At 35.7% G+C, this 27,435-nt stretch overlaps 1 protein-coding gene and 1 long non-coding RNA gene across 6 annotated transcripts in view; one reads left to right on the forward strand and one right to left on the reverse strand.

The window, feature by feature from the left end:
• On the reverse strand, nt 1-26,653 carry LOC104651710 (uncharacterized). 3 transcript variants are annotated; one of them, XR_012513210.1, is made up of 4 exons: nt 10,148-10,803; nt 9,695-9,756; nt 9,192-9,263; nt 1-9,056 (listed from the first exon to the last, which is right to left on the reverse strand). It is a non-coding gene; the product is annotated as an uncharacterized LOC104651710 (long non-coding RNA). The 3 variants fall into 3 exon arrangements; XR_745135.2 differs by lacking the exon at nt 10,148-10,803 and adding an exon at nt 24,791-26,653 and having other exon boundaries at nt 1-9,263; XR_745136.2 differs by having other exon boundaries at nt 1-9,263.
• MEF2C (myocyte enhancer factor 2C) overlaps nt 26,649-27,435 on the forward strand; it is a 168,418-nt gene continuing 167,631 nt past the window's right edge. The window contains exon 1 of one of the 3 annotated variants that reach the window (XM_074383821.1): nt 26,649-26,740. The gene's annotated coding sequence lies outside the window, so the exon portion shown is untranslated. The remainder of the gene's footprint in view (nt 26,741-27,435) is intronic. The other 2 variants (XM_074383827.1, XM_074383833.1) reach the window with 2 other exon arrangements.

Below are 27,435 nucleotides of genomic sequence, written 5' to 3' on the forward strand. Positions count from 1 at the left end.
TTTGTTACATAGGTATGCAAGTGCATGGTGGTTTGCTGCACCCATCAGCATAAGGTATTTCTCCTAATAATCTGCCTCCCCTAGCTCCCCAACCTCCAACAGGCCTCGTGTGTGATGGTCCCCTTCCTGTGTCCATGTGTTCACATTGTTCAACTCCCACTTATGAGTGAAAACATGGTGGTGTTTGGTTTTCTGTTCCCGTGTTAGTTGCTGATAATGCTTGCGATATTTTTAATAGTATGGTTTTGTGTATCCATTTTAACACTGGTACAATCTTAAGGTTGTAGAAAAAGTATAGAATTTGTATAATGTTATATAACTTTGAGAATCCTTATAAATGCATTTTAAAGAAATAATTAACAACAGGAAATAACTAATAATATTTTTAGATACATAGAGAGATATGAGGAGAAGATACAGTAAAGATCATGGCCATATTAAAATCAGGGCCACAGAGTCACCACAAATTATCAGAAATATTCTAAGTAAAGTATACATACACTTGACTATTTTCTTAGAATGATTTTAAAAGATTTAGTACAAAAAATGGGTTTCATTTCAGAAAATCAAAATTAATCAACATTGTAAATGAACAATAGTATACAACTGACTACAGCAAAAAAATGAGGAAAAGTGTTGGGACTGAATCAACCATAAATGATCTGTTAAATGTAAAGTATATTATATCTACATTAGCAAAACTCAAAAAAAATGGTCTAAGATCCAATGAATTCATCAATGTTTTAAACAGAAACATGAGGCCAAAGATAAAACTAAGTAGTGAATTTCACAAAGTAGACCTATGTAATTTCAAATTGGCTGCTATACTCTTCAAGGTAAAGGACACAAACCAAAGGTACCTATACACACCTTTTGTGATTTTTATTTCAAGGAAATGGATCAAATTAAACTCCAAGAATGTTTTCTGCCCAGTAAACATTCCAGCAACACACATAGGTACAGACTCAGACACTTAGTCCAATAGTAACTCCAAGGAGGTTTTCCTGACACTGACAAGAGGGGGTGAGTTTGGGGGTAAAAAAGAAAAAATAAAGTATTTCCAGCCCATATATTGAAAACTCACCTATTCACAGATTGGTGATATTTAGAAGCAGCCTAATAAAAATTATAGGACAACTGAGTTGTCACAATGTAACAAGAACACAAATTCATATTGAGTGACTTTTCTAGTAATACCAACACAAAATCAAAATATAAATTTCCCTCAACATATCAGAAATAATATATATTCTATTTAGTTCCAAGAAAGAAAAAAAAACTTTTATAACTTGAGAAAACTCAAAATATGTGACAATCTGTCACTAAATTAAAATAAGCTATAGTAATAAGTGACTATGTAAAAACCCAACTGCAGCTATGCGTTCATCTTCACATACAAAGGCTATTTCTAAACGGGTCAGAGTAAAGCTTTGGCTGATACATGCTGATGGCAGAATAGGGCCAGAAATGAGCCAAAGCTGTGTGTATTCCAAAACTCACTGATATTTAAATCTGGAGTGGGTCTTGGTGCTTACATTTGAACATGTTTTGAGAACATGAGCCTCCTGTTGCTTTGTAGTAATACATGCTCATTCTTATAAAATGTTTGCCTTGTATGGTTAAGGTATTTTACTGAGGCTATAAAAGAAGGGCACATCACTTTGGTGGGGATAGAGGAGAATCAACACAACTATTTTGCTAGTGCATTACTGCTAATACACATCCCTCAAATAGAAGCATGACCTGACTGGGAATCTTTAAGAGACAAGAGTAGTAGAGACATTGTCCTATGACTTGGGAATGGGAACAAGGTATTTCTCCATAAGTATGTATTACTTCCCCTTAGCTGAAATAAGCACAAGAAATAACTAATGTTTTTCTCAGCTATAGAGACAGAGATAAGAAAGGATACACAAAAAAGACTATGGTCATAATAAAAATTAGGAATACGCAGTCACCACAAATTACCAGAAGATGAGAAGGAAGTACTCTGTCCACTACACTACTGACATATTGGAATGTTTTCTTAGAAGAAGTTTTAAAGGAGTTGGCGTACAACCAGTTCTTATTTCAGAAAATTAAAATTGATAAAAATTTTCCGTGAAAGGTAGTATACAATTGGCTATTATAATTGGCTATCTAGTTCTTTGTACCCTCCGCAAAATTGCAAGGTATTTTTTAACTTTTTATTTTAAGGCAATTAAAAATTCACAAAAACCTGCAAAGAAGTGTACAGGGAGGTCCTGTGCACCCTTCCTCTCTACTCCCCACTCTCAATGTTAACATCTTGCAAAACTACAATATTAAAACCAGGAAACTGACAATGGTACAATCCACGGAGCTTTCCATAGAATCCATAGATATTTCCCCAGCTATACATACACATATCTGTGTCTGTGTGTGTGTGTATAACTCTATGCCATTATATCACATGTGTAGCTTCGAGTAACCCCTAGCACAATCAAGACACTTAACTATACCATCACCGTAAGACTCCCTAGGGCTACCACTTTATGTCCAAGCTACCCTGTCCTCTTCCCCTCCCTAACCCCTGGCTACCACGAATCTTTCTCTATAATGGTCTTATTTCATGAAGGTTGTATAAATGGAATCATTCAGTAATGTATCTTTTTAAGACAGGCTTTTTTCACTCGGCACAATTTCTTGAGGTTCATCCAAGTCGCTGCCCATAAAAACATTTCATTAGTCTTTATTGCTGTAGTCTATAGCATGCTCATATCACAGTCTGTCCAACCATTCACCCATTGATGAACATCTGGGCATTTCCAGGTTTTGGCTATTACCAATAAAGTTGCTGTGAACATTCATGTTCAAGTTTCTGTGTGAAAATTAAACTGCAACATTTTTGAGGGAACGAGTGGTGTTTTATTCACCACCGTATTCTCAACACTTTATAGGACACATAGTAGGTAATCAAAAAGGTCTGTTAAAGAAATGAGTGAACCAAAAAAAAAAAAAAAATGCCTCTAAGTGGCAAAAAATAAAAAAAGGACTCATCTGTTGGGGAAAACCTTGTTGGCAGGAAAAATACTGAGAAGAGGTCCTGAACGGGCACTGATAGTTTTAAGATTGCAGCAGTGTTTCAGTAAGATTTCCTACACACACACACAAACACAAATCATTCAGAATATTTTAAGATTTGTTTTAAATATTGAGCTTCGTATTAAGAAGCTGTTCGGATTAATAAGCTATAGCTGAACTTTTGAAGAAACAACTGGGGAGACTTCCATTTCCAGCCAAGAAGGACTGAAAGGAACTGGACATGCCCTCCTTCTTTAAACAACCAAAAATAAACCCTGACAAATTAAACAATGGTTGTCAAGACATGAGATATCAGACCACAAAGGCCATTGATCCCTGAGGGAGGTGAGTCCTATGATGACGCTGGCTTACGGTCCTAAAGGTTTCTTTGCAGTGGCACAGGAGGGGCAACTAATTCAAAGGAGGCAAACTGCCTGAGTTGAGGAAACAGACCTGAAGGTAGCAGATAATAAAGTGGCTAGAGCTTTCAGGACAGAGTTCAGGAGAGAGCAGATGCACAGACAACAATCCCTTGAAATCTGCAGACAGTCACAGAGATCTGGGTATATGTGTGAGGAAACTACCCAAGGCTGGGAAAAGAAACATCTGAAATAATTATAGGGGGAACAGTACCTGGCACCTTCCTAGGGCTGGAAATAGGCCTTTTGTCACCAGTCAGAATGGAAAAATCTCTTAATTCACATGCAATCAGGTAAAGCCTCAGTAGTGGGAAATGAGGTAGACTATGCGCTGCTCTGGTCTCTTCTAGCTAACATTTTGATCCTGAAAAATGGAAGGCAAAAAGAGCCAAGTGAATCTTTCTGTATCTAGCTGGTGGCATTACACCAAGAAATAATTGTACATGACTTAAAACCTCAGTAATATATATATCTTCACAGAGAAAAAAGCGAGAGTATACAGGATGTGTACATCACTACTGATGGTAGTAGTCTTGGTATTATTATTCTGAACCTGTCATAAGTGTATCGTAGCATAAAGCAAGTAAGTTGCTAGTATCATTAAGAATTAGGACTGTAGGATGGTCAGTTGGGGAGAAAGGACATTGATGTGATACAAGATTGATGTGACTAAATTAAAAACCTGTTGGCCTGTATGTTAATAGGAAGTATTAGTGTGAGCTCCTGATGTATTTAAACTTAAAATTACACACACACACACACACACACACACACACACACACACACACACACTTTTTCTAGCTCTTTCCTTTGAAAGGGCTTAGATTAAGGACTAAGCCAGCAGCAATGAACTCACTAATTTCAAGATTATGGTTTTCAAGTACTATTTCCAAGACCAAAAAAACCTAGAATTTCTTGGATAGTTGCCTGATTCCAGGTTTGGAAAGGAAATGTTAAAGTGGAGGCTGTTATATTTTGTCATACCAATTATCATGGAAGCTCTCAATAACTTGAAGTTCTTTCAAAAACACGTAGGAACCAACAGAGATAAGCTGAGTAATCGGAGATGTGGCAATCTGGGCATTCATAAGTATGATAACTGCATCCATGTCCATAATAAAATTTTTGAAACCATTGGTAAACTTTAGAGGATATTAAGAAACCACACATTATGTTATGAACTGATAAAAGGAGAGAATCAAGCATCCATCCTGATTTTCTTATATAAATTGAAGCTATAACACTAGTTTATAAAAGCATTCAACACAATAAATAAACCAGAAATGACAGTTATATTGCCATTTTCCAAGGTCTAAGGAATAAATGGATGTAGGCAATGATCAACACCACCTGCTAATGTCACAAAAAGAGAAGGAGCCAGTAATCTTGCCCCCATCCCCTAAATGAATTTGATCAAGTTTCTAGAGCCTTTACTACCCATTAACAGGTAAGAAACAGGGCAGAGGAGCTCATTAAATGACTCTACAGGAATGCAGCAGCAAATTCAGACTATGGAAAGCTGTACAGCACAAACAATCCAGTTTCTTAAGCAACAAGGGAAAACAAACATAAACCTATAAATTAAGAAACATATTAACCAATTGCAATGTATGGACCTTATTTGAAACCTGCTTCAAACAGTAGAGAATACAAAACTTTAGGGGATGACCCGAATATTTTGAATATTGGTTTTATATATTTGAAGATGTTTTAGATGAGGTTCATTTTTCAGTCAAAAAAAAAAAATAATCTTTTAAAGATACAAACTGAAATGTTACCAGATAAAATGACGTCATGTCTGGGATTTGCTTCAGAATAATTTGAGGTGGAAATAGTAAGTAGAAACAACAATGACGAAACAAAGAGGCCCATGAGATGGCACTGTTGAACGTAGATGGTTATACAAAATTTCGTTACTTTTTTCCCTCTGCTCTTCTAATATATTCTGAATTTTCATAGCAAAAAGGCAAATATACTTAAAAGTACACAAATATATACTAGTTTGAGGTGGTGGTTGAAGACTCAGAAGCTACAGTCCGTATTTCTGAATGAAAGTAGTTTTTCAAACATGCAGATATCAGAGATATGTAGGATTCCCTCAATAGAGAACCAGGTTTTCTCTGCACAGAACAAACACTGGCTTCTGAGCAAGGGTAGGCCATTTCTCTGAAAACAGATCTGGCAATAAGAAAGTGGTTGTCTGCTTAACTGAAGATACCAAAAGAAAAGAAAGAAGACCAAAAAACTGGGTCTACAAATGTCGTTGTTGGTTCTCCTTGTTTTTTTGTTTTGTTTTGTTTTGTTTTGTTTTTTCAAATAAGGCTCGGTTTAGGAGCAGTCTAATAGAGCATGTGACTGCTATCCTTCCAGCAGTATCTTTGCAAATAAATACAACTCATACAATTCAATTGTCCATCCTACTTTTTCTGTTTGTTTATTGATCTTCAACAGCAGTTTCACCTCACGCTTTTTGGTTTCTTCATTCTGAGGCAAGGAAGAGGGATCGTTAGAGATGTCAAAAAAGTTTTCTGACGTCAGATAACTCATTGAAAAGTACGTTTTATCCGGAATCCTACAGTTTTTGTGCATGAAGGAACACTGAGTAGCTTGTCAAACATTTTGCCAAAGGAAGTCTCTTCTCTCTCACTTATCTGAATCTTATCCTTCCTTCCAAAAGAACATGCCCAGGTCCAATAAATGGAGTTTAAGGGTGAATGTCTTCCATTTAAAAAAATATTTCTCAGAGTGTCTAGAGTTTACTGACTTTTAAAATCTATAAATTTTAAATTTTCAATATTATTTTATAGGCAATTACTCTGTTTATAATATTACTGTCTAGCATTATTTTAAAAGTATCATCATAAATCCTAATTCTTATTTTCACTAAATGCCTGAGAAGGTCACGGGAGATTCAAATTCTGATGTGTACTTTGGGAGCAGAATCAACTTTTGGAGAAACAAGGCTAGCACTTTTTTGAGGCTGATTACATTTTTTGAGACGGAGTTTTGCTCTTGTTGCCCAGGATGGAGTGCAATGGCACAGTCTTGGCTCACTGCAGCCTCCACCTCCTGGGTTCAAGCAATTCTTCTGGCTCAGCCTCTCACGTAGCTGGGATTACAGGTGTCTGCCACCATGCCCAGCTAATTTTGTATTTTTAGTAGAGACATAATTTCACCATGTTGGGCAGGCTTGTCTTGAACTCCTGACCTCAGGTGATCCACCCGCCTCAGCCTCCCAAAGTGCTGAGATTACAGGCATGAGCCACAGTACCTGGCCAATTGTAACTAAACTTTTAAAAATATTTGTTCATTGCAGCACTGTTTACAATAGCAAAGACCTGGAACCAACCCAAATGCCCATCAATGATAGACTGGACAGGGAAAATGTGGCACATATACACCATGGAATACTATGCAGCCATCAAAAACAATGAGTTCGTGTCCTTTGTAGGGACGTGGATGAACCTGGAAACCATCATTCTCAGCAAACTGACACAAGAAGCAGAAAATCAAACACTGCATGTTCTCACTCATAGGCGGGTGTTGAACAGTGAGAACACATGGACACAGGGAGGGGAGCACTACACACGGGTCTGTTGGGGGGAAATAGGGGAGGGAAAGCGGGAGGTGGGGAGTTGGGGAGAGATAGCATAGGGAGAAATGCCAGATATAGGTAAAGGGGAGGAAGGCAGCAAATCACACTGCCATGTGTGTACCTATGCAACTATCTTGCATGTTCTTCACATGTACCCCAAAACATAAAATGCAATTATAAAAAAAAATTGTCCCCATAGTTAGAATTTGCATGAGCATATTTATTTTTTTCATGCAGTCTTGTTTACAATGGCCATTTTAAAAGTTGCTATCCCAAGCTTACAAAGCAATTTTATGTCTTCCTGTTGACCACATTAAAAGCATTCATCTCTGAGAAAATATCATAAATTCTACTGTAATGATAATTCAAATATTAAAGTAAACATAAAAATTATATTGTAAGACAAAATACCAAAAAAAAAAAAAAGAAAATCTCTGCAGGAGAATATTTAATTTCTAATGAAAACAAAACAGTACTCTTTATAATTTGGCCTATTACATGACAGTATTTCTCAAAATCCTGCTAAATTAATGTTGCAACAGAGTTTGTCAGGCACTGACGATTTTAGTTATGGTCAATGGTAGTTGACATACAGATAAGAAATAACTGATAGAGATATCAAATCTATACATATTTGACTCTCTCCACATTTCTAAGTGATCTAGACCAGAACTAGGTTGTTTATATTGTAGCCACTAGTTATGTGTGAGCTATTTATATTTAAATTAATTAAATGTAAATAAAATTTTAAATTAAGTTTCTCTGTTGCACTAGCCACGTGTCAAGTACTCAACAGCCACATATGGCTAGCGAGTGCCACGTTGGGTGGTACAGATATGGAACATGTCCATTATCACAGAAAGTTCTAGTAAACAAAGTCAGTCTACATTAGAGATGCTACTACTGATGAACGGAAAATCTCAAATACATACATAAAATATATTTCTATAACAGTTTGCCTTCTGTTATAGGAGGTTTCATTAAATACGTCAAATTAAAATTTTTTCGTGGAAAAATCTATATTCTAATGCAAACAGTTAAAATTGTACCATGAGCACTGTACTGTAGATTTTCATTTTCCCCTTATTACAAGGACAACAAATTTCAAGATTCCATTTTCTCAAGACAGTGAATTACAACATTACCTGGTCTTTTCTTTCAGTTAGCATTTTCTTTCTTTATAAAGATCTATTCTAATCCCTCTCTGCCTCCAACTTTACTCAGCAAAACCCACCTTTATTATGCAGCAAGGATTTCCTAGTTTAGAATGTAGTACTTCTGGCCTCAAACTCCACACTTGTGAAGTTGGTTAAGTTACATAAAAATTTAAATTCCTAGCCAGACCTTCCTAATAGGTGAGGAGGCCCTTGGGCCTTTCCAAAGTTCCAGGAAATTCCTTAGTCTGACACAACTTTTCTCAATTCAGAAAGATGCATTTTGTGACATATATTAAAAGGCAGAAATACGTGAATGCATAAACAATAGAATTTGACATAATTATGTGATAAAGTGAAATACTCCTGCAGTTAGATATTGAATATGAAAGGCCTCTCTAATTCTTCAGAGAAACTGTGAGATAATCTCTACCATTTATGCTTAGCAAGGAGCCATGCTGTAGAGGAAAAGTAGAAATACAGACAAGCCACAAAAGCAAACAAAATACACATGAAAAACTCTCAAACCACCCTCAATGAAAGGTAATATGTCTGTATTGAAAGATTCGGTAAATCATATAGTGAATATAGAAGGCAAAAAATGAGGTCTATAATTAGATGAGTATATAGAAGATGTTAAGTATTTTCATGAAAAAGTATACAAACAATAATGAATAATCATTTCATATTGAAAATAATTTAATTTTAAAAGTAGATAGTACAAATATGAAAAAACAATAAAGTCCATCTAAGGAAATAGTAGAAATTTCAAAGATTTTAGGAATGACTTTCTCCAGAGTAGCATGTTGTTTAGAAACTAAATTTCCACAGTAGATTTCATAGCTCCTGAAAATGAATTAAAACTTTGATATTAGCTGCAGAAATGTATATTAGTTTGGGGGGAGGGGAGAAAGAAAATAATGTGCCAACCTCCCAACCCTTTCCCCAAACAGATTTTTGCATCTTGGTAATTACACTTACTTTCAAGATTCTTTTCTTGGTTTAAACATGTAATCTTCTCTCTTTGCCCACTTACTCACTCTTCAAGCAAGCCTACAGCCAAATAAATTGCCATAAATGTTTACCGATAAACCATTATTTTCCAAGACATTTTTTCCTAATTTTTAAAATTTAACAAGTTTAACTACAATTAAGAAACCTCTCCCGGCACAAGGGCTCTGAAACATTGGTTGGGTCTTGGAAAAGTTTGCAACTCTCAATTCATTAGGACTTTGAGTAGCGGTTTTCTACCTAAGAAAGAGAACTGTTGGAAAGGTTGGGACTAAACACATAATTTTATGAAATATGACGAAAACGTGAGAGTTTTGTTATGGCACACATAACAATCAAGAATCTGTTTCTTTTTAGCAAGCTCCTAAAAAGTACCTCCCTTATAATTATTAAATAAAAACACTCACTTATTCAGTACTCAGCTAGCTTTTAAACTCTGAATAAGAGAAGTACACAGTGAGAGAGGTACTTACATGGTTTCCTTGGATACTGGATGATGCCATTCAGGTCCATGTTTTTATCTGAAAGTGGTGCCCTGTGGAGAAACGAGGCTTGGTGAGTGGCTGTTTATACATAGTAAGTAAATAGGAACTTTGTTTATTTGACAAAGCATTTTTTATTTTGACCAGGCTTTCCTTTCTCATCGCACCCAACTCCTGTAAACAGCAATAATATGATAGAACAGGTTCTCTGTACAACTCTTTTTAACTCCACTTAAGAAATCATAATTATTAAGGCAGAAGCTTGGAATGCTTTGACTAAGCATGTTACTCCTTTGGCTTCTTTATATATCTTGACTATTTTATTTATGTCAGGCATATTAATGAATATTGCCTGCCTCTCTATTCTCCTCAAAAGGAATATTTCTCAGACCGCTGATAGATAAATTAGATGAAAACACTCACATAAATGATGAATGTCCTTACCTTAACCAAAAGATAAGAGATATCAAGCTTTAGTCAGTTTCTAAACATGAAGGGTTTCCAGAGACCTTAGCTGCCATTTTAAATGCTCTTGTGGTTTCCTAGATTCCCAATAGTTTCAGTGCAATGAGCATACAATTTTGACATTCAGTCCCTCAGAACTACACACATTCTAATTTTGGCAGTATGATTAATCCCTCGTATGTGATAAGTTATTTAACCTTCTAATATTTCTTAGAATCGAAAAGAACAAATGAGCTGCAGCAAAGAATGGCAAATAACTCTAATGCTTAACACAATTTAATAACCTGAAATGAAGTAAGTATGTGCTATGTTTCCATTAAAAAGTTTCCAGCCACAATTAATTGAACGAAAACTTGTCTTGTTCCAAGATTATTCTTGGAAATGTAATTTTAAAATCTGCTTGAAATGAGGAAACTTACTTTTTTATACCATATGAAAGCAATTTCATTTTTTAGGAATGATTTTTGGATAGACTTCCTATTGGATATTTTCCATTGGAACTAGCAGCATAGGGGGTCGGGGGAGGGGGAGGGGAGGGAAGCAGTTCTGTGTTCTTTTGCCAGCACTGACAAAGGTCTGGTTGTCAGTGATACCTTTACAGCTAAATTTACTCCAGAGTGACAGAAACAGGTGCACCTCGGCCTGCCAGACACTTGTGCAGAGGGATCACGCATCTCACGGCTTGACGATCAACGGGGCAAAGCCTCGGTCTTCATAGAAAAGGAGCGGAGGCAAACGCAGCCCAAACTGGGGGGTTTCTCTTCAAAGCCAGCTGGTCTGGCTTTATTCTACAGGAATTTTTTTACCTGTCAGAGTTTGGACAAGAAAGCCCTCAGCAGGTGCTGACGGGTACAACTTCCTGGAGAAGCAGAAAGGCACTGGTGAGTTTCAATTGCCAAAATGTATTTTTTAATCTCTAAAAGTTAATTTTGTTGTCTTAAAAGAGGCACCACTGAGGTACCTGTGTTCACAAAGTTGATGAGACCATTGGAATCAGAGCCAACTCACTCAACAGTGGGTTTGCCTGGTGTGAAAGTAAAGCTGTTACCATGAACAAATTTTTAGATTTTTTTTTAGGTTTTTAAAAATAGATTCTATTTTTAATATTGGTCTCTTTCATTATTGTTTTCAATATTTGGAAGATGAAAAGTTAATTACATATGTAATATTAGACTATTTAACACATAACATCTTAGTCTCTTTTTTATCTAATTCTGTCATAATCTTTTCTGAATACAGTTATTTTCTAATAAATCTCCCAAATAAGAAGGTGCAATAGTACACACTCTTTTCAAAAATTACATGTGCTGCATTTTTAAATGTGTGCATGTTACAAGAACATGATTAGAGAGAATATGCAATTAACTTTATTTTAATACATTTTAAAAATACATATTGCAGGTATAATTTAAAAATTTAAAACATATTGCATGTTTAATAATTAAATAATATTACATTGTATTATAGTAAATATTATTTAATAATTAAAAGTGGCAATATTTTCTCATTACTTTACAAAGAGTTTCTTTCGAGAAAAATCTTTGAAATAAACAGCCAAGACAGTACTAAAGCATGTTTTTACGTCATTGATTTCCAAAATTAGTACATTTATGTATTTTTTATTTTTATTTTGTGAATTCAAAAGTTTAGGCAAAAATATTTTTTTTCAGAATAGGATTTTAATTAATGCAAAACATGAAAAAATGAGACCACATGTTAGGACATATTTTTAAAAAGTGATTCTATTTCAGGGGCTCATTCTTTTAACTATGCTTCACAGCATTTCCCTACAAATTGTTGTATTATAGTAAATTGAAAACATTTATTTAAGCAAGTCAGCAGCTCAAAACTAGAGCCTATACATAGTAAGCATATGAAACCATTTTAATAACCAAATTCCATATTCACAAGCAACATGGGCTAATGAATTTAAAAGACACAACAGTATACATTGATCAAGAATGTTATAAATTATTATGCATAAAATCAATTTTCTTGGCTGTGGGGGGTAGAATTGGTGCTTAAGAAAGAAAAGACTCCTACCAATATAAATTACTATGAGGCAATTGTTTTATTATGATGATCCCATAAATAACTTTCAATCTACATCCTTAATACATAGTTGTATAGTGGGAAAAAAATGAGATCTGACTTTTTTAATGACTGCTGCACCTGAAATAATTTTTAAATCAATGACAACATAAATATGCCACAAATGTATAGCTATCATTACTCTTTTAAACTGTCATAATTACTGTTGAAAATCAGAAAATATTTGTGGTTTAAAAAATTATCAGAAATGGTCCACCCAAACAAAATATCTAATATTTTTAAAACATAATCTTATCCACAAACATTTTAATGCACCCATATTTAAAAAAATTAAAATCCAAATATACTTTTTATTATAAATGGTTACAAGCAGAATATATTTCTAATGATTAAAACATTTAAATAGATGTATGTATTGTTGTTTCAAGCTGCTACTTTTGTATGATATTTTGTCATGTTTCATTATATTGATTTAGCCACTTGAGTAATTAGAGTTGCTTAATTTTTAGAATAACTTCATTTGCCTCTGAAAAAATTAGTATATATTTCATGCACTTGAAAATTTTACTTTTATTTTTCTAGTCTGTTAAATACTGTATTCCTGAACAATCACATCATTGACTTTTAAAGATGATGGTTACTGCAAAACTGAAAAACATGTGCTTTTATGTTGACTTCAGAATTATATTTGTTAACTTTTCATGTGCATTACTATTGGCTATAATTATTACGTTGTCACTAACATTAAGTGTAAGCAAGCCAAAAGCTTCTGCCAAACTATTGTTTATGACTCTGTCAATTATTTAAGTGTAAATGAACCTATTGGAAATAATGTTAGATATAGCTCAAATATTTCAAAATAACTAAAATGTATCATTTTAACTATGCCTGAATTGTAGACTTACTCTAAAATCCTATTATTTTTTCATTAGGAAAAGAAGCTGTAAATTCTTGTTCACCATGCAGCTATGTTTGTCTTTTCTAATAAATCTTCAGCATTGTGTCGCAAAAATACCTATGCCAACTCCCTCAATGTATGGGAATGGTTTATTTTAATAAAATATTGGAGTTTAAAGTAGCATTGATTTACACTTGCTTTAAATTTTTAAAGTTAAAACATACGCATTTCAGGCATTAATTGCAAGATATCTTCCTGTCTTAAAGATAGTTTATTTACAGCGGAGAAAATTGTTTTCCTGTTTCAAAGGCACCTGGAAAAACATTTTGTTTAACCTTATATATTAATAGAAAAAAATATTGATTCTTCCAGTAATTAAAGTCAATTAATTATATTGTGAATATTAGCCTATTTAATTTCAGTACAACAAAGTTTCCAGCTAAAATGGTTTACTTGTATTTAAAGCAACAAAAATATTTTGGCAGCTTTATATGTATCTCCTCATTGACCAGCCACCTGACTGACAGCTGTCAACTGTCCATGTGCCAAATGTAACCCAGTAAAGATAAAAATTACATATTACTCATCCCTGTTGATAATACCTGGTGCCAGTAGGTTTTCAAATAGGAATAACCAGAGTCTAGATAAAAAAACAAGTAAGTGAGGAATCATTTCTACTGCCTACCATTCCTCCTTTGTCAATAACTCATTTCCCCTTCTTTTTCTAATTGATCCCTTTTCCCTTGATGTCCATATCTACAAAGTTATTTTCTTAAAGAAACTTCCAGAGTATGTTACAAGTCTGTGTCCATGAAAATACTGGGCAGCCAAGTAATGATACCCACACATTTCTTTTAGTCATATTTTCTTTTGAGCTCCTAAACTCTTTCAGAGTTAAGGGAAAAAACTTTAAAGCTTTCAACTTCTCATTTTCAAAGAAAATAAAATCAAAGAACAAAAATGAAATTTACTAAAGGTCACCAAGGCAGCTATGTAAATACAGATTTGGGTCTGTCTCTCAATATCCAGTGATTTGTTTTCTAATTAGACTTTAAATTTGTTGACTACTAAACTATAAGTAACAATGGCCATGGAAAATTAATGTGAATTACGTTCCTTTGAAGAACGCTTTTCAGTCACCAAACTTAATACCTTGTTAGAGAAATACACATTTTTATCATAGCATCTTGAAATGTAGGTCTAAAAAAAAAATAAGACTATAAATATACTAAAACATCTATGGTACAAACTTTTTTGTTTGTTCTACCATTTAAATGGATTTCCAAACTGGAAATATTTATGAATGTATATGAAATAGCAGAAATACAAAATAATCAAAGGTCATACATATATTTGGAAGATAAATGTAGAAATCAAAAATACAGGTTGGAATATAGGATTTTTTAAAGATTTGGAGTAATTAAAAATACTAAATATTCTAACACATAAGCATATATATATATATATATATATATATATATATATTCAAGTGCATAATACATTATATAGTTCATATAACTGACTTAAGTGACTAGCGTGTGTGTGTGTGTGTGTGTGTGTGTGTGTGAATTAATAAAACCTCACTCGATCCCAGAGGCCACATCAGCAAGTGTTTCCTAAGAGCTCAGAAATTCTACCATTCAATAATCCTGTATTAATATGACAATCTTATATAATTCTAAAATTATTCATTATATTAGTAAGTATTGGACATTTATGTAATTTGTTCATAATATTTGTGTAATATATTAATCCAGTCAAGGTTATGAAAACATTAATATTCAAGTCAAATATTTGTCTTGTGGATCTCCAGAAAAGAAATTGCTTAGTTGAAATCTACCACATTCTGAATTTAAAAGAATTTATCTTAGTCCTGGGCTTTGGGGCAGTACTTGCTTATAAGAAATGTCAGCTTTAAAACTCAGAAATACAGATTAATAAGAAAAAAAGAAGTAGTAAAGCTTAAAATATTGAGATAAAATATGAGAGAAAATTGTGGCTAGGGTTCCTCTGCAAGGGATTTATCTAAAATAATCAATATTTTAAAGTCTAACAACGTCATTTAGCAACTAAATTGTATATCTAAATTTGAAAATGTATTTGCTTATTCCATTACATTTAGTCCAAATCAACATTAGTCATTAATCAGCAAACCATTTAACAATATGCAATAACAGTATGCAAATCAATTGCAAGTAAAATAATCAATAAATAACATCCATTTCTAGCAATTTGAAAGATAGGAATGTGGAAGCAAAGCGTGCAAAAGCACAAGACTTTCAAGTAAGTTTAATCATTGCCCTGCATCCCAAAGGGGTTTTAGTGAAAATGAGTGACTTGTCCCTTCTCTGCCACTGAAAGATGATAAAGGCTTCCTCATTAGAGTTGAAGAGTGTTCTTCAAAGAGCATCAGAGCAGAAGTAGGAAGATTTGAGTTGGGCTCTCTGTTTCACTGCAAAGCAATTTTGTGACTGGAAACAAGTCACTTAACTTCTGTGACGCTACTCAATGGATGGGCCCTTTTGCTCAGTAATGTACGAATCACAGGAAAGGAAGTTTCAGTTATCCAATGAAAGATATTTCCTCTGTTTCATGTGAGGAAGTCTCAAAAGGAATCTGGATCATTAACGTGGGTTCCTGTCTGCAGTGACATGCCCCACACTGTCCCTATTGCTATAAGTAGCCCACCATATAGGCATTCCAAGTCATTAAAACTGACACAGTATCTAGCCTGTGCAGTCAGTGGGCAAAACAAAATCACTTTGCAATACACTCCAGACCAGCAGGTCATATTTTTTCCACTTGGGGACCTTAGTAACATAATACAAAAATTCTCATTCTCAAAATTATATTATGACACGAAGCTTTGAACCTTTCAGTAGGCACTGTAAGGCTGAATTGACAAAAAGTACTGAATGGTCATTTCATACTTTTAATTTTATAGAATGAGAGGACAATTTTCAAACTTAAAAAGATATTCTACACACACACTGCTGTAAGCCAACATGATAATGTATTTGTTTAGGTCAGGAAAATGTTGGAACAAGAAACAGTGTTAAAAATATCTGAATCCTAGTACAGTATGTCTGCTGCATATAAATATTTTGGTTATGTTTGATGAATAAATGGATTGAAATAATGGATAAATACAGGTGGGGAGTTCAGTATTTTTAAGGAAAACTTGTAAAGCAATAGTTTTACAAGAGTAATAATCATTTATGATTGCTATTTTTATTTTCACAAGGACAGAACTAAAACATGATGAATGTATTTTAAAAAGAAATCTTAATCCAAAAGAGGTTAAAGACCTAAGATATGGATCACTCTGTTGCCAACGATGGCGAAGCTGTGCAGGCTCTTTATGACTGCTTGACAGACAGAGGTGATTACTGAGGTCATAAGGAACATTTGCACTGATTGAAAATCTCTTTACAGAGAAGCCACATTCCTCAAGTGACTATGACCAGTGACAGTCCTATTTTCATGGAGTCTAGTCTCAAAGCAGCTGACAGTCACTGAAGCACGAAAATGTTTGGGAGTTACTTACCACCAATGGTAGAGGTCCCTGGATCTGAAGCCCATGTTACAGGTTTTGCTGAGGTATCAGGACCCAATGGAGAGATTCCATCCAAGAAAAGATAAGAGCTATCCCTCAGATAAGCAAAGATGAAGAATTGTACAGAAATTTGAGAAAATCAGGTTTCTATATTGCTTAACTAGTTTTATAATTACAACAGACAGAATATTGTAGCGTGTCTTCGTTTTTTTCGCTTACAATTTTGAACCAAGATTCGCCTGACCATTTTGAAAGATTCTCATGACTTCAAATGTTGCACAGAATTTGTTAACATTAGTGGAGAGAACAGGAGTAAATAACAAATGGAGAGAACAAAAAGTTGTGGCATTAGAGGGATCTGTGGATCTTATGCTTCCCCTCACCCTAAGAGAGCGGCGTGCAAGTAAGTCCTATGCAAGAACCATTTGAGGAGCCTGTTACAATGCAGATTCCCTGAGACTGCAGCTTAGTGGGCCTGAGGTGGGGCCCAGGAATCTGCATTTTAACATGCACCTGGGTGATTCTGAGGCACTTTGATAAACTGTTCTTTGCACTAGCCTGTTAACATCCTTAAAAGGAGCCTTCTTTTGTGAGGAGGATCAGTTCTCCTGCTCTACAGTAACAAGAAAACTAACAATGAGTGATCTCAAGTCCCAAAAGTTCAAAAGGAACATATAGACACAGCTATAGACTTTGCCTTTTAAAATGTATTGTCTGATATAATTAAACACTACTGTATTGAGTGGTTCATTTATTTTAATTATCTTATGTAGACTGGAAAATACGTGCCATTGAATACTAGTGAAAAGCCAGAAAAAAATCATTCTCAAGTTTTTCTTAAGTTTAAGATGCTAAATAATACAGTTTGAACTGTGATGAAACGGCTTGGGGGAACTCTTCAGGATAGTCATTAAAACAATACAGTCAGTGCTTACTATGGGAGGTATGAGAGCATAGAGCATACACATTCACCAAGTTTTAGAATGCTCAATTAATCATCGCTGACCTGCAGAGTTTAAGAGATTATAGCCCAGTGGTAATGTGAAAGAAACCACAGGCTTTATTCTCCTGTGGGTGAGTATATTTTGTGGCCACAGGCTACACAGACTAGAATCTCACAGCTATGAAAGGATGAGGTGAGACTGTGTGGATGCATGAACATAAATCCTTCACAAATACTACATAACCAACACAAGCATAGACCTTATTCATTCTAAGTCAATCATCATTGCAATCAAAGAGTAATTACAGTGATTAATAACAAAATAATCATAGAAGTTATTTTACGGCCATATTATATATAACATGCATCATCAATTGTTTAGAAATAAGCTCCTTTAGTGATGGGACTTTATTTTGAAGTGATTCAGATAAATCAAAAAATAATAATACCCTATGCTTCTGAGATGGAAAATGTAACTTTCCAATGCAAAGGATAAATTCTGTTAACAACCAGTTATGTGTGTGCGTGTGTGTGTGTGTGTGTGTGTGTATGTGTCTTTACTGAGTTCAAAATTGATAATAAAGAATTTACAGCTGATAATGAAGAGAGGAAGCAGGAAAGACAAAGGGAGGAAGGAAGGAAGGAAGGAAATAATGAATGAATGCATAATAGATGGAAGGAAGGAAGGAAATGGAGTAACTAGGAAGAAATCTGTTGACTAGCTATTTAGCCACTGCTAAAGAGGTCAAGAGGAATAAGAAAGTTGTAGAATGGTTCTTACTTTACTAGTGTTCAAAATCTTTTACTTAGACTCTTATTTCTTTATTCTAAATCTTGAATGATGATTTTAATATAAAATGTATTCCATTTAATATGAATACTCTTGATTTATTTTCAGATTTAAGACTATGCTAAGTTGGGAAATGTTTGTTTATGTACCCCATCTTTGCACAAAGGAAGGGGCTTATCTGTGATTTAATAAATCTGTGATTAAATAAATTTAATAAAGGCAGAATGAAATTTGCCCTCTAACCCTAACTAAACCTCTCCCCAAACCTTTCAAATTCTTTCTTTCATCCAACAAGAGGCACCCATTCTCTTCACAGAGTTATTAAACCCTCTTCAAGCCTTTCCTGGATAAATAATCACTAATTACACCCCTGGTGGCTTTGGTGGGGGCAGAAGGGAGAGCACACAGGCTAAGTCTGAGTGACAACATAGTCACGATGCCACAGGGCCTGCACTGGCTGCATGCCTCATATTGCAAAGAGGGAACAGAAAAAGAGACCAGAGGAACAGTTACTATAAGGTACAATACTTTTAAGTATATAAATTTTCACGGAGTATCTTGATATTTTGCGCATAGAGAGTTCATCTTCCCATCCCAACATTTTCAAAAACAAAACTGCTTCTTCAAGTAAGAGCCAGGTTTCCAATTTACTTGCGTTCAAGGCTTAGTTCTGTGTAGACAAATGGAGTGGCTGCTGGCAGGAGGGACCTGGGACACACTGAAAGTTCTCCCTAAAACACCTCCTGACCAACACAGCAGGGTATCTGTGGAAGCATGGATTATTACTCCTTTGGATTATGAATTCTTTTCAGAAAACTTTTGAAGAGAGATTCATTTAAAGTGGTTGCACAGTGATACCCTGTCACGGATTAGGCGGCTGAAGTGGCCGGCTCCTCTGATAGAATATAGTTGGAAAGAATCCCGGGACATAAAGGGGCGGCTAAGGGATGAAAAGATCTTGTAGGTCACATCAGTGGAAGGCCCAGAGGAGAAAGAAGCACTAGTGAAAGAGCTATTATTGATTGTAAAAATCGCTGCTGGGTGAGTGGAGCATGCCACAGGGAAAGCAGGGCCTGCTGAAGGTGAGTACCGGGAAGACAGTGATGCAAAGACAAACCTCCACAACCTCGCAATTGTGCATATGCTACACGGATAAAAGCACTGATTAAGAGGATTTAACTCGGATCTAATAGGAAGGCACTAATTTAACATATTTATGCTCAGTTCCCTTACATTTAAGATTATGTAATAAGTAATTTAGAAGACGTCTGAGGTAACTAAAAAATAAAACCTTGGAGCCTTATTCTGGGCAATGGGTGTGTAATTACTTTCATAAGTCTGATAAAATCCAGTAAGAATACCCCCAAAAAGTTTATCTATTGACAAAAAAAGAAAAGTTTATCTAAAGACAACATTATATGGAACACTGACAAGGATAATATAGTTAGCAATCCAAAATGTAAGAATTCTTGGTATAACACGTATTCACTTAATCAACATATGATCATAAATGTGTTTATATCTACTTTAAATATCAAATACTTTATCATAAAAGAACTATTTGGAAGCATCAAACAAATAGGAAAGAAGCCATCTTTTAAAATATCATTAGATAACTACAACATTGAGATGTTTTCCAGGAATATGGGATAGTTCTTGAAAGTGAAATGGTATATAATAGTTAACATTGATTGAGAATTTTCTATATGCAAGGCACTAAGTGGCCACAGAAGTACAATTTAATGTGCTTCTCTCAGCAAAATCATCATCATGGGTAGGTTCTGCCACCTTCCTCATCTTACAAAAAGGACATTTAGAAAACTAAGGTGAGTTATTTCATGTCTAAAGGGGGATTCTGGTCAAAAGCATCTGATTTACCCTCCCCTGCCCATTTTATACTCTTTGAAAAGAATATTTCCCATGCTGTTTATATGTGATATGTAACTACTAATTTAGTGAAAACGCCTTTTTAAAAAATTACCAGACCTTTTATGTGTTACTTGTCAAAACTGTCTCCTTAAAGGCTATACAATCATATCAAAAATACCTTTGAAATTCCCTTTAGATCTTCAATTAGTGTCAATTTATGAGACAAATATCAAATAATCTAATGCTTTATAATCAAATCTTAGTTTTCATCTTGTTTACTACATTTGGCTTGGGTTTAATTTTGGCAAAAAGTTCAACTTCAACAATGAAGATTTGCCAACAATCAGACCAGTTTTAAGACTGTGTAGCAAATCCCTGAGGAGATTTCTAAATAGACTTAGGCAAAGACAACATTACTGAAATAAATGAATAGCCTTCTAAAGTGTCTACCTTAAAGAGGATGATATGCATCTAGATATGTATTTCTGAAATATTTTCTGATGGGACAAAACATCAATTGTATTATCCCTATAAGTGAGCAAATATTATGAATACAAGGAAGTAGTATAGCATCGTAGCTAAGGGTAGAGTATTGGAAACAAACATATTGGTTTTATGTCCTTTGGCACTTATGATCTGTGTGACCCTGGGCAGGTCATGTCAGCCCTCATAGCTTTAGTTTGTAAAATCTTTAAAATGAGGACAAGTACATGTCTAAAAGGTTGTTCTCTGAATAAAAGGAATTAAAGTTTATAAAGCAATTAATACAGTCTGACAAATAGCATGTGACCATTAAATGTTAGGTACTTTGAACATTCATTTCAACCCACATTCCAATAAGATCGTATTATTTTTGCACATGTACTCCAGATATCATTTTATTATGAATAAGAACATTATTGATTGAAAAGATTTAACTACAAATTAAGTATAAATAAATAAATAGAAGTAAAAAAAAGGAAAAAAAATCATTTAGATAGAGAGAACAAGGTACATTTGCCACACAGTGGCTTTATTCCCTCTTTTCTAAACTTCTTTGTCTTAACTTGAGGTCTTCACTTACTAACTAGTGTTAGCATGAATATCAGGTCTAAATTTTTATTGACATTCTCTAAGTCTGTTTTTTTTTTCTGTAATACATACTTAATCATAAAATGAATAGGAATTTTGATGCATTCCTATGAATCTATGAGACTTTATTCGAACCAGAAATGCAAAATGACTATGCTTCTGGTTTTCAATACATGGTACAGTCCCTTAACACAGTTGTAGCGTTGATCATATGTCTAAGACAACTACTCCTAGGTCCTCTTGAACAGAATTCTCCATTAGGCATTCTGTGGGCTACCCCTTCCCAGCAGGCTTATGCCCAGCCCAGTTGCCATAGATGGCCATCAGACATTTGGAATGACATCAGGAGACAATCTGAGCAGACTCTGCCCTAAAGAATTCAAGCTAGCAGGAGACTGAAGATATCAATGTCATCTTGGCTGACAACAGCATTCCAAAGGTCAACCGGGGTGAAAAGAGGATAAACTCGGAGTTTCCAGTGCCTTTTCAGCAACCAAGTAGCCAACAAATATAATAAAGCATCTTTTAAGAAAAAAAAAAAATCCTGAAGACATGATGTCAGTGAAAGGGAAATAAGGGAGCCTGTACCCTTAAGTCATGCTATTTTAGGACATAAGAAATTTCTACCTCTTCAAAGGTAAATCTCATCCTGAACCAATGCCCACCTCTCTGATGACCCACTTCTTTCTGCTGTTATAACCCCAGAATGGGTGAATAAGAAATGTAATGGTATAGACGTGGAAATTCTTTGCATTAGATTAAGAATGGCTAACTTTTACTGCAATTTATCACTTTCCCAGCCCTTTGCTTTATACTAAATAGCTCATTTAATCCTTATAACAAAGTGCTGAGGGTAGGACATTTTGTTCCACATTTTCAAATGGGGAAACTGAGACACAGAGAGTTTTTTTTAAAACATATACATAATCATACAGTTACCATGTGATACAGCCAACTGGCTTTTGGCAACACAACCTCTTCCAAGTCAGACCAGCCTTCTCAATAGTCAGCCATGGAGAAGCTGAGGCCTTCTACCATGTCTACGAGCATTTGAAGAAGTGAAATATTTTCTCTATACTGGATTTTAGGGAGAATAGGGAGAATGGTGTACCACATGCAAATGGTAAATTCAGAGGAGAAATAAAGACAGTAATTCAAATATAAATGTAAATCTCTACTTTTAAAGGAATGTATTGCTGTTAATTTAATATTTAATATTCATAAGTACTCTTATTTAAACACTTTGGGGATTCTTCACTAATGGTTAAGTTAAAAGGTAATTGCCATAAAAGAGCAAAATCAATACCAACAGTTCACTCCTAATTAACAGTAAGAAATATAGACGACAAGCATGGCATAAAAACCAAACCAAACCAAAAGACAACAAAGTAAGACAAAAAAATTTATGCTTTGTCTAAATATTCATGATCTATTCTGTTGCCTTATATGTTTCAGATAGTGTGATTTGTAATAAAGTTTTGTTTGTTATTAACATTTCTGAGCCAACTCCATCCTAGTTATACCATAATCAATTTATCTGATCTCTCTATCAAATTTGAGGATTATGCTTTGCTAACAATTTTCACCTTACATAAAACCCTTCCTCCCTGACCTTAAGAATGTTTTTCAGCTCTTTAAGAGGACAATCCCATTTCCTCCGAATTTTTAATAGAATTAAGCACAATGTTATCCCAATCAGCCTCTTAGAAAAGCCATTGTATGACTCTATGACACTACCAATGTTACATTTTTAGTCTGGGAGACAGTATTATTCCCCATGCTCCTTATTCTTTGTTAAATGGAATTTCCTCCTGGAGGAATGCGTAGCAGTATTTTTTTCTTGTAAAAGGGTACTCTTGCCTACAATTTTCGGTCACGCTGCCTTTCTACAATGTGAATTTGCCTAGCAAGATGTCCTGCTCTGGCACAAAGTATACTGGACCCTGTCAGGGGACCTTGTCTTCTTTCCAAATGTATGGCATGACTTTGGGGGCATCGTTTAACATCTCTGGGCCTGATTTCTCTTGCCTGTAAAAAAATTAGGTGCTTGGGTGAGGTGTCCCCCAAGGTCTCTTTCAGCAGCAAAATACTGAAATTCTGACTTTAAAGCTTCTCACACTAGTGCCAAGTAACAGAAACTCCAAGAGTGTCCTAAAATGTGTTTATCAGTCATAACGTAATTTATCATTTTTTTTTTAACCGGCATTCATTTTAAACTCTATAGCAGCACTCTCCAGTAGAACTTTATGCAATGATGGGAATGCTCGACTTGTCGCTGTCCAATAAGGGAGCCACTAGCCACATGTGGCTATTGAGCACTTAAAACATGGCTAGTGGAACTAAGGGACTGAATTTCTTATTTTTATTTTATCTTATTTTAATTCATTTAAATAGCCACATGTGGCTAGTGGCTACCATCTTGGTAGCCGCCAAGTGTTTAAAGAACATGATAACATAAACGTTTTTACACCTTTGATGTAATTGAGTACTCCACAATGCCTTTGAAACATCGATCTTTCCACCATGCTTGGTGCCTTGGAACAGCTCCCCAGACAGATCAAAGAAAGCACAGACATCTGCATTTCGTGACAGCATTTTTGCGAGAGATCCCAGCACCTTTCCGCTGTGTTAACAAATAAAGGGGCTACAAGGAGAAAGGAAGTTTTCTGTTTTGTCTTTAAAGTGTGTGTTTTATTCTGAATACACTACTTCTTGCTCTACTTTGTGGCCTTTTCCTAGGCAAAACTCGCACACGAGTTAGCTTAATAGAGCTAGGAGTTGCCTTTTTTTTTTTTTTTTTTTTTTTTTTTTTTAATAATTCCTTAGATGCTGAGAACTCAGACTAAAATCCAGTTTGGGGCCCGTGCTCTTTCCTATTGGTCTGTCAGGTGAAAAACGGCTGGCCAGAGCCGGACAGGGGCGGCGGCTAGACCTGCAGAGCCCCTCTTGCTCTCCCAGGCTTGCAAAATGGTTGGAGCGCTTCGGGCAGTCTGCGTCACCAGACGCGGACCGTGTGCCAGCGCTTTGTGCACTGTTAATGGGTGGGTTCATTTTACTGGGCCCTTGCATTTTCGTGGGTCGCTCAGAGCCCATCCCCAGCCCTTTGGGATCGTCTTTCTTTATTCCAGGATCCCAAAAGCAGACCAGCAGAACAACTACACCAGCACGGTCACCGCCCGTTTCCACAGTCCGCCCACAGCCGTTGCGCCTTCCTCCATTCCCCAGAGCCTACCACGCACCCTCTTTACTAACAAACCACCGGACACTTTTCCCCCAGCCATAAAGTCCCCAACCCCCAACTAAATACAAGTCGGCACACCCCCTTTCTTCCCCCACGCGAAACCAGCGTGGCCACCCCCTTCGCACCCAGGTCCAGCAGGTCCCCAGGAGGGCCCCGAGCCTGCCTCCTGCTCGCCCGTGGCGCACGCACGTGGCGCACTCACCCCCTACTAGCAGCCTCCGAGCTCTAGAAACACTCCAAGGAAGGAACCCCCGCCCCTTCAGCTCCGTCGGCCCGGGAGAAAAGTGGGTGGGGGGAAGCAGAGACGGGCAGAGAAAAGAGTATATAGGTGATGAGAGCAGTGTTGGAGGGGAGGATCGGCAATAATTGGATGGCGTTGCGGCTGTTGCGCCTCTGCTGAACGCCCAGCCAGCGCGGATTCACTTTTCACACAAATCAACCGGAGGGATTGTTGCTGCCTGCAATCAATAACTCAGCCGAGTGAGTTGCTGAAACCAGGGGCGTCCCTCGTCTGGATATTTGAGAGCTGCCCGGATTGAGTCCCAGCGCTCTGCTTTCCAAACAAAGAAGTGGGCACCAAAACGCAGGACGAGATTTTTAACCCCCTCTTTCACCCCGTCCCCGGGTAAAGATTTTTTTTAAATGAAAAAGCACACACATAGTAAGGTATCTAAAAGAAACAGTTAAACGGGGAAGTGTGAAAATCCATCCTTGAATTGACGGTTTCTGTGATATTTCAAGAAATGGGATAGAATCAATGTTACGATGAACAACATTTAACAATTTTGTAAGTAAAGGTAAAGTCGCATTAAATTTAGTCATGCATGTGGGTATTTCTGAATCAGCCACACACTTGCAAGCAAATTACTGATCAACCCTTATTTGGACATACTGATTACAGGAAAAGGAAGGAATATATCATAATTTGTAGTGACATTTTTAAAAAAACTTTACCATACCTTTCAGATGTTATTTCATGAAGATTTCATTTCTGTGAGGTAATAGGCCCTGGGAAATATGTATTATGATTCTCACTTAATAGACTGTAAAATGCAGCACAACTGGAAGAGAATTCACCAGATCACTTGGTAGTGACTACAAGACCATGTTTGGCCTCACTCACTGTGGGCCTGAGCCTAAAAGACTAAACTCAACTAACACCCGTAAAGTAAAACTGGCCAAAATTCTTCATTTCTCTTTGACTCTGAAGCAACTTAAAATAAAAATAAACCTCAGAGAAGTCAACCCAAATATGGACGCTTTATAAGTGAGTCTTCACTATGAAAAGTCCTCCTTTTATTACAAATAGGAAAATAGATATTGACCAACCTGGTCTGATATGTCTCAAGGCTGGTTCTCTTTCTGGGACTAGTCTCAGTCTGAAATCAAGGAAAGGTACATTTGTGTGCACAAAGTCATGGAAAGCTAGGCTAAAACAGAAATCAGAACACAGGAGCATTTGTCTCTGCTCAGTACAGCTAAACACTGCTTGGAAGAATAAGGTATTATTGGTAATAGAATTTATAAACTGTATTGAATTCACATCACTAATCCCAAAGTATTTAAAATTGGCCTTTAGGCAATGCATAAATAAGTCCTTTCAGCATCCTCAACTGCACTGCAAACATTTCCCGATTTGACAAATTGTGATAGCTTGGGATATAATGGATTTGACTTTCTTCTCTAATTCTCTATCAGATATAAAACTGAAGGTACAGAAATAAAGATAAATATAGAATCCTTAGATATGTATAAACCTTGTCTTGAAATAACAAATCCTTTGTATATTGCAAAGTCTCAACTGCAAACAGTTCATATGCTATATATTCTGCTTGGGTTAATGCTGCACCTAGTGAATTTTTGAAATTTCGATATTTGGCACTATTTATATTAAAGATTATTATCACAATGACAATTTCAATTATATTCAAAAGACTTTAATATCAGAATGTTGTTACTTCAGATTAGAAGTTTTAGAAATAAATCTATTTGAAAGTACTTTCATATCAGCACTGACAAAACACTATATACTTTTTTGCACTTCCACATTTTCAGGTGCCAAAGAAGAGTTGCAAACTGTGAAGTAACTTCTATGAAGAGATGAAATAGAGAACGGAAGGCAAATGAGTGTGGCAGTAAAGAAGTGTATGTGGTAAGTGCTCACATTTGTTTTATCATTTACCCCAAACTTACCGTAAAGGTAAAACTGCCAAACTCCTTGACTTTCGGTATTGCAGCATAGATGTGTATAACAGTAATAAAGAGTTTAATGACCACTATACACTTTATATTATAACCCACGATTTTGCTTAAAGATCACGTCACCTTTCAGGGCCTACTTTTGCAAGTACTATGTCTTATACAATTATTCTGTTTCATGGGAAGTCTTGTACATCATCAATAGTGTAACTAGACAAAGATTAAAATATGTAATGCAATTGGAATTTGTGTCTTACTACTTTTTAGATTTTTCTAAACTACCGTGTTCACTTATCATGTTTGTGTTAAAAGTATTCTGGCTGAGGAACAAATACTATACAGTTGAATAATCTTAAGGGGTAGATTAATCTATAGCCTTTCTTCATCTCAGGGTGGGTTGCTGTGGCAACCGCCCCAGTTCACTTTAAAATAATTTTTTAAAGCTCACTTCAAGAGCTACACCCAGCGTGGGCCAGGCTTAAAAGCAGGCAGACCCAGTGCACAGGGCTTTAGTGGACTGCTGCTTTAATGTGGGGAAGTAGTGAAGAGAGAAGGATGGAGTAAGATGGTATGCAGCTCTGAACAGAAATTGCAATATTAGCTTTTCCTGGAGTTAAAATCCCGAGGAGCATGCTCTCTGTAACTTCT

The sequence above is a fragment of the Saimiri boliviensis genome, chromosome 1, assembly GCF_048565385.1.
Source record: "Saimiri boliviensis isolate mSaiBol1 chromosome 1, mSaiBol1.pri, whole genome shotgun sequence".
Taxonomy (NCBI): domain Eukaryota; kingdom Metazoa; phylum Chordata; class Mammalia; order Primates; family Cebidae; genus Saimiri; species Saimiri boliviensis.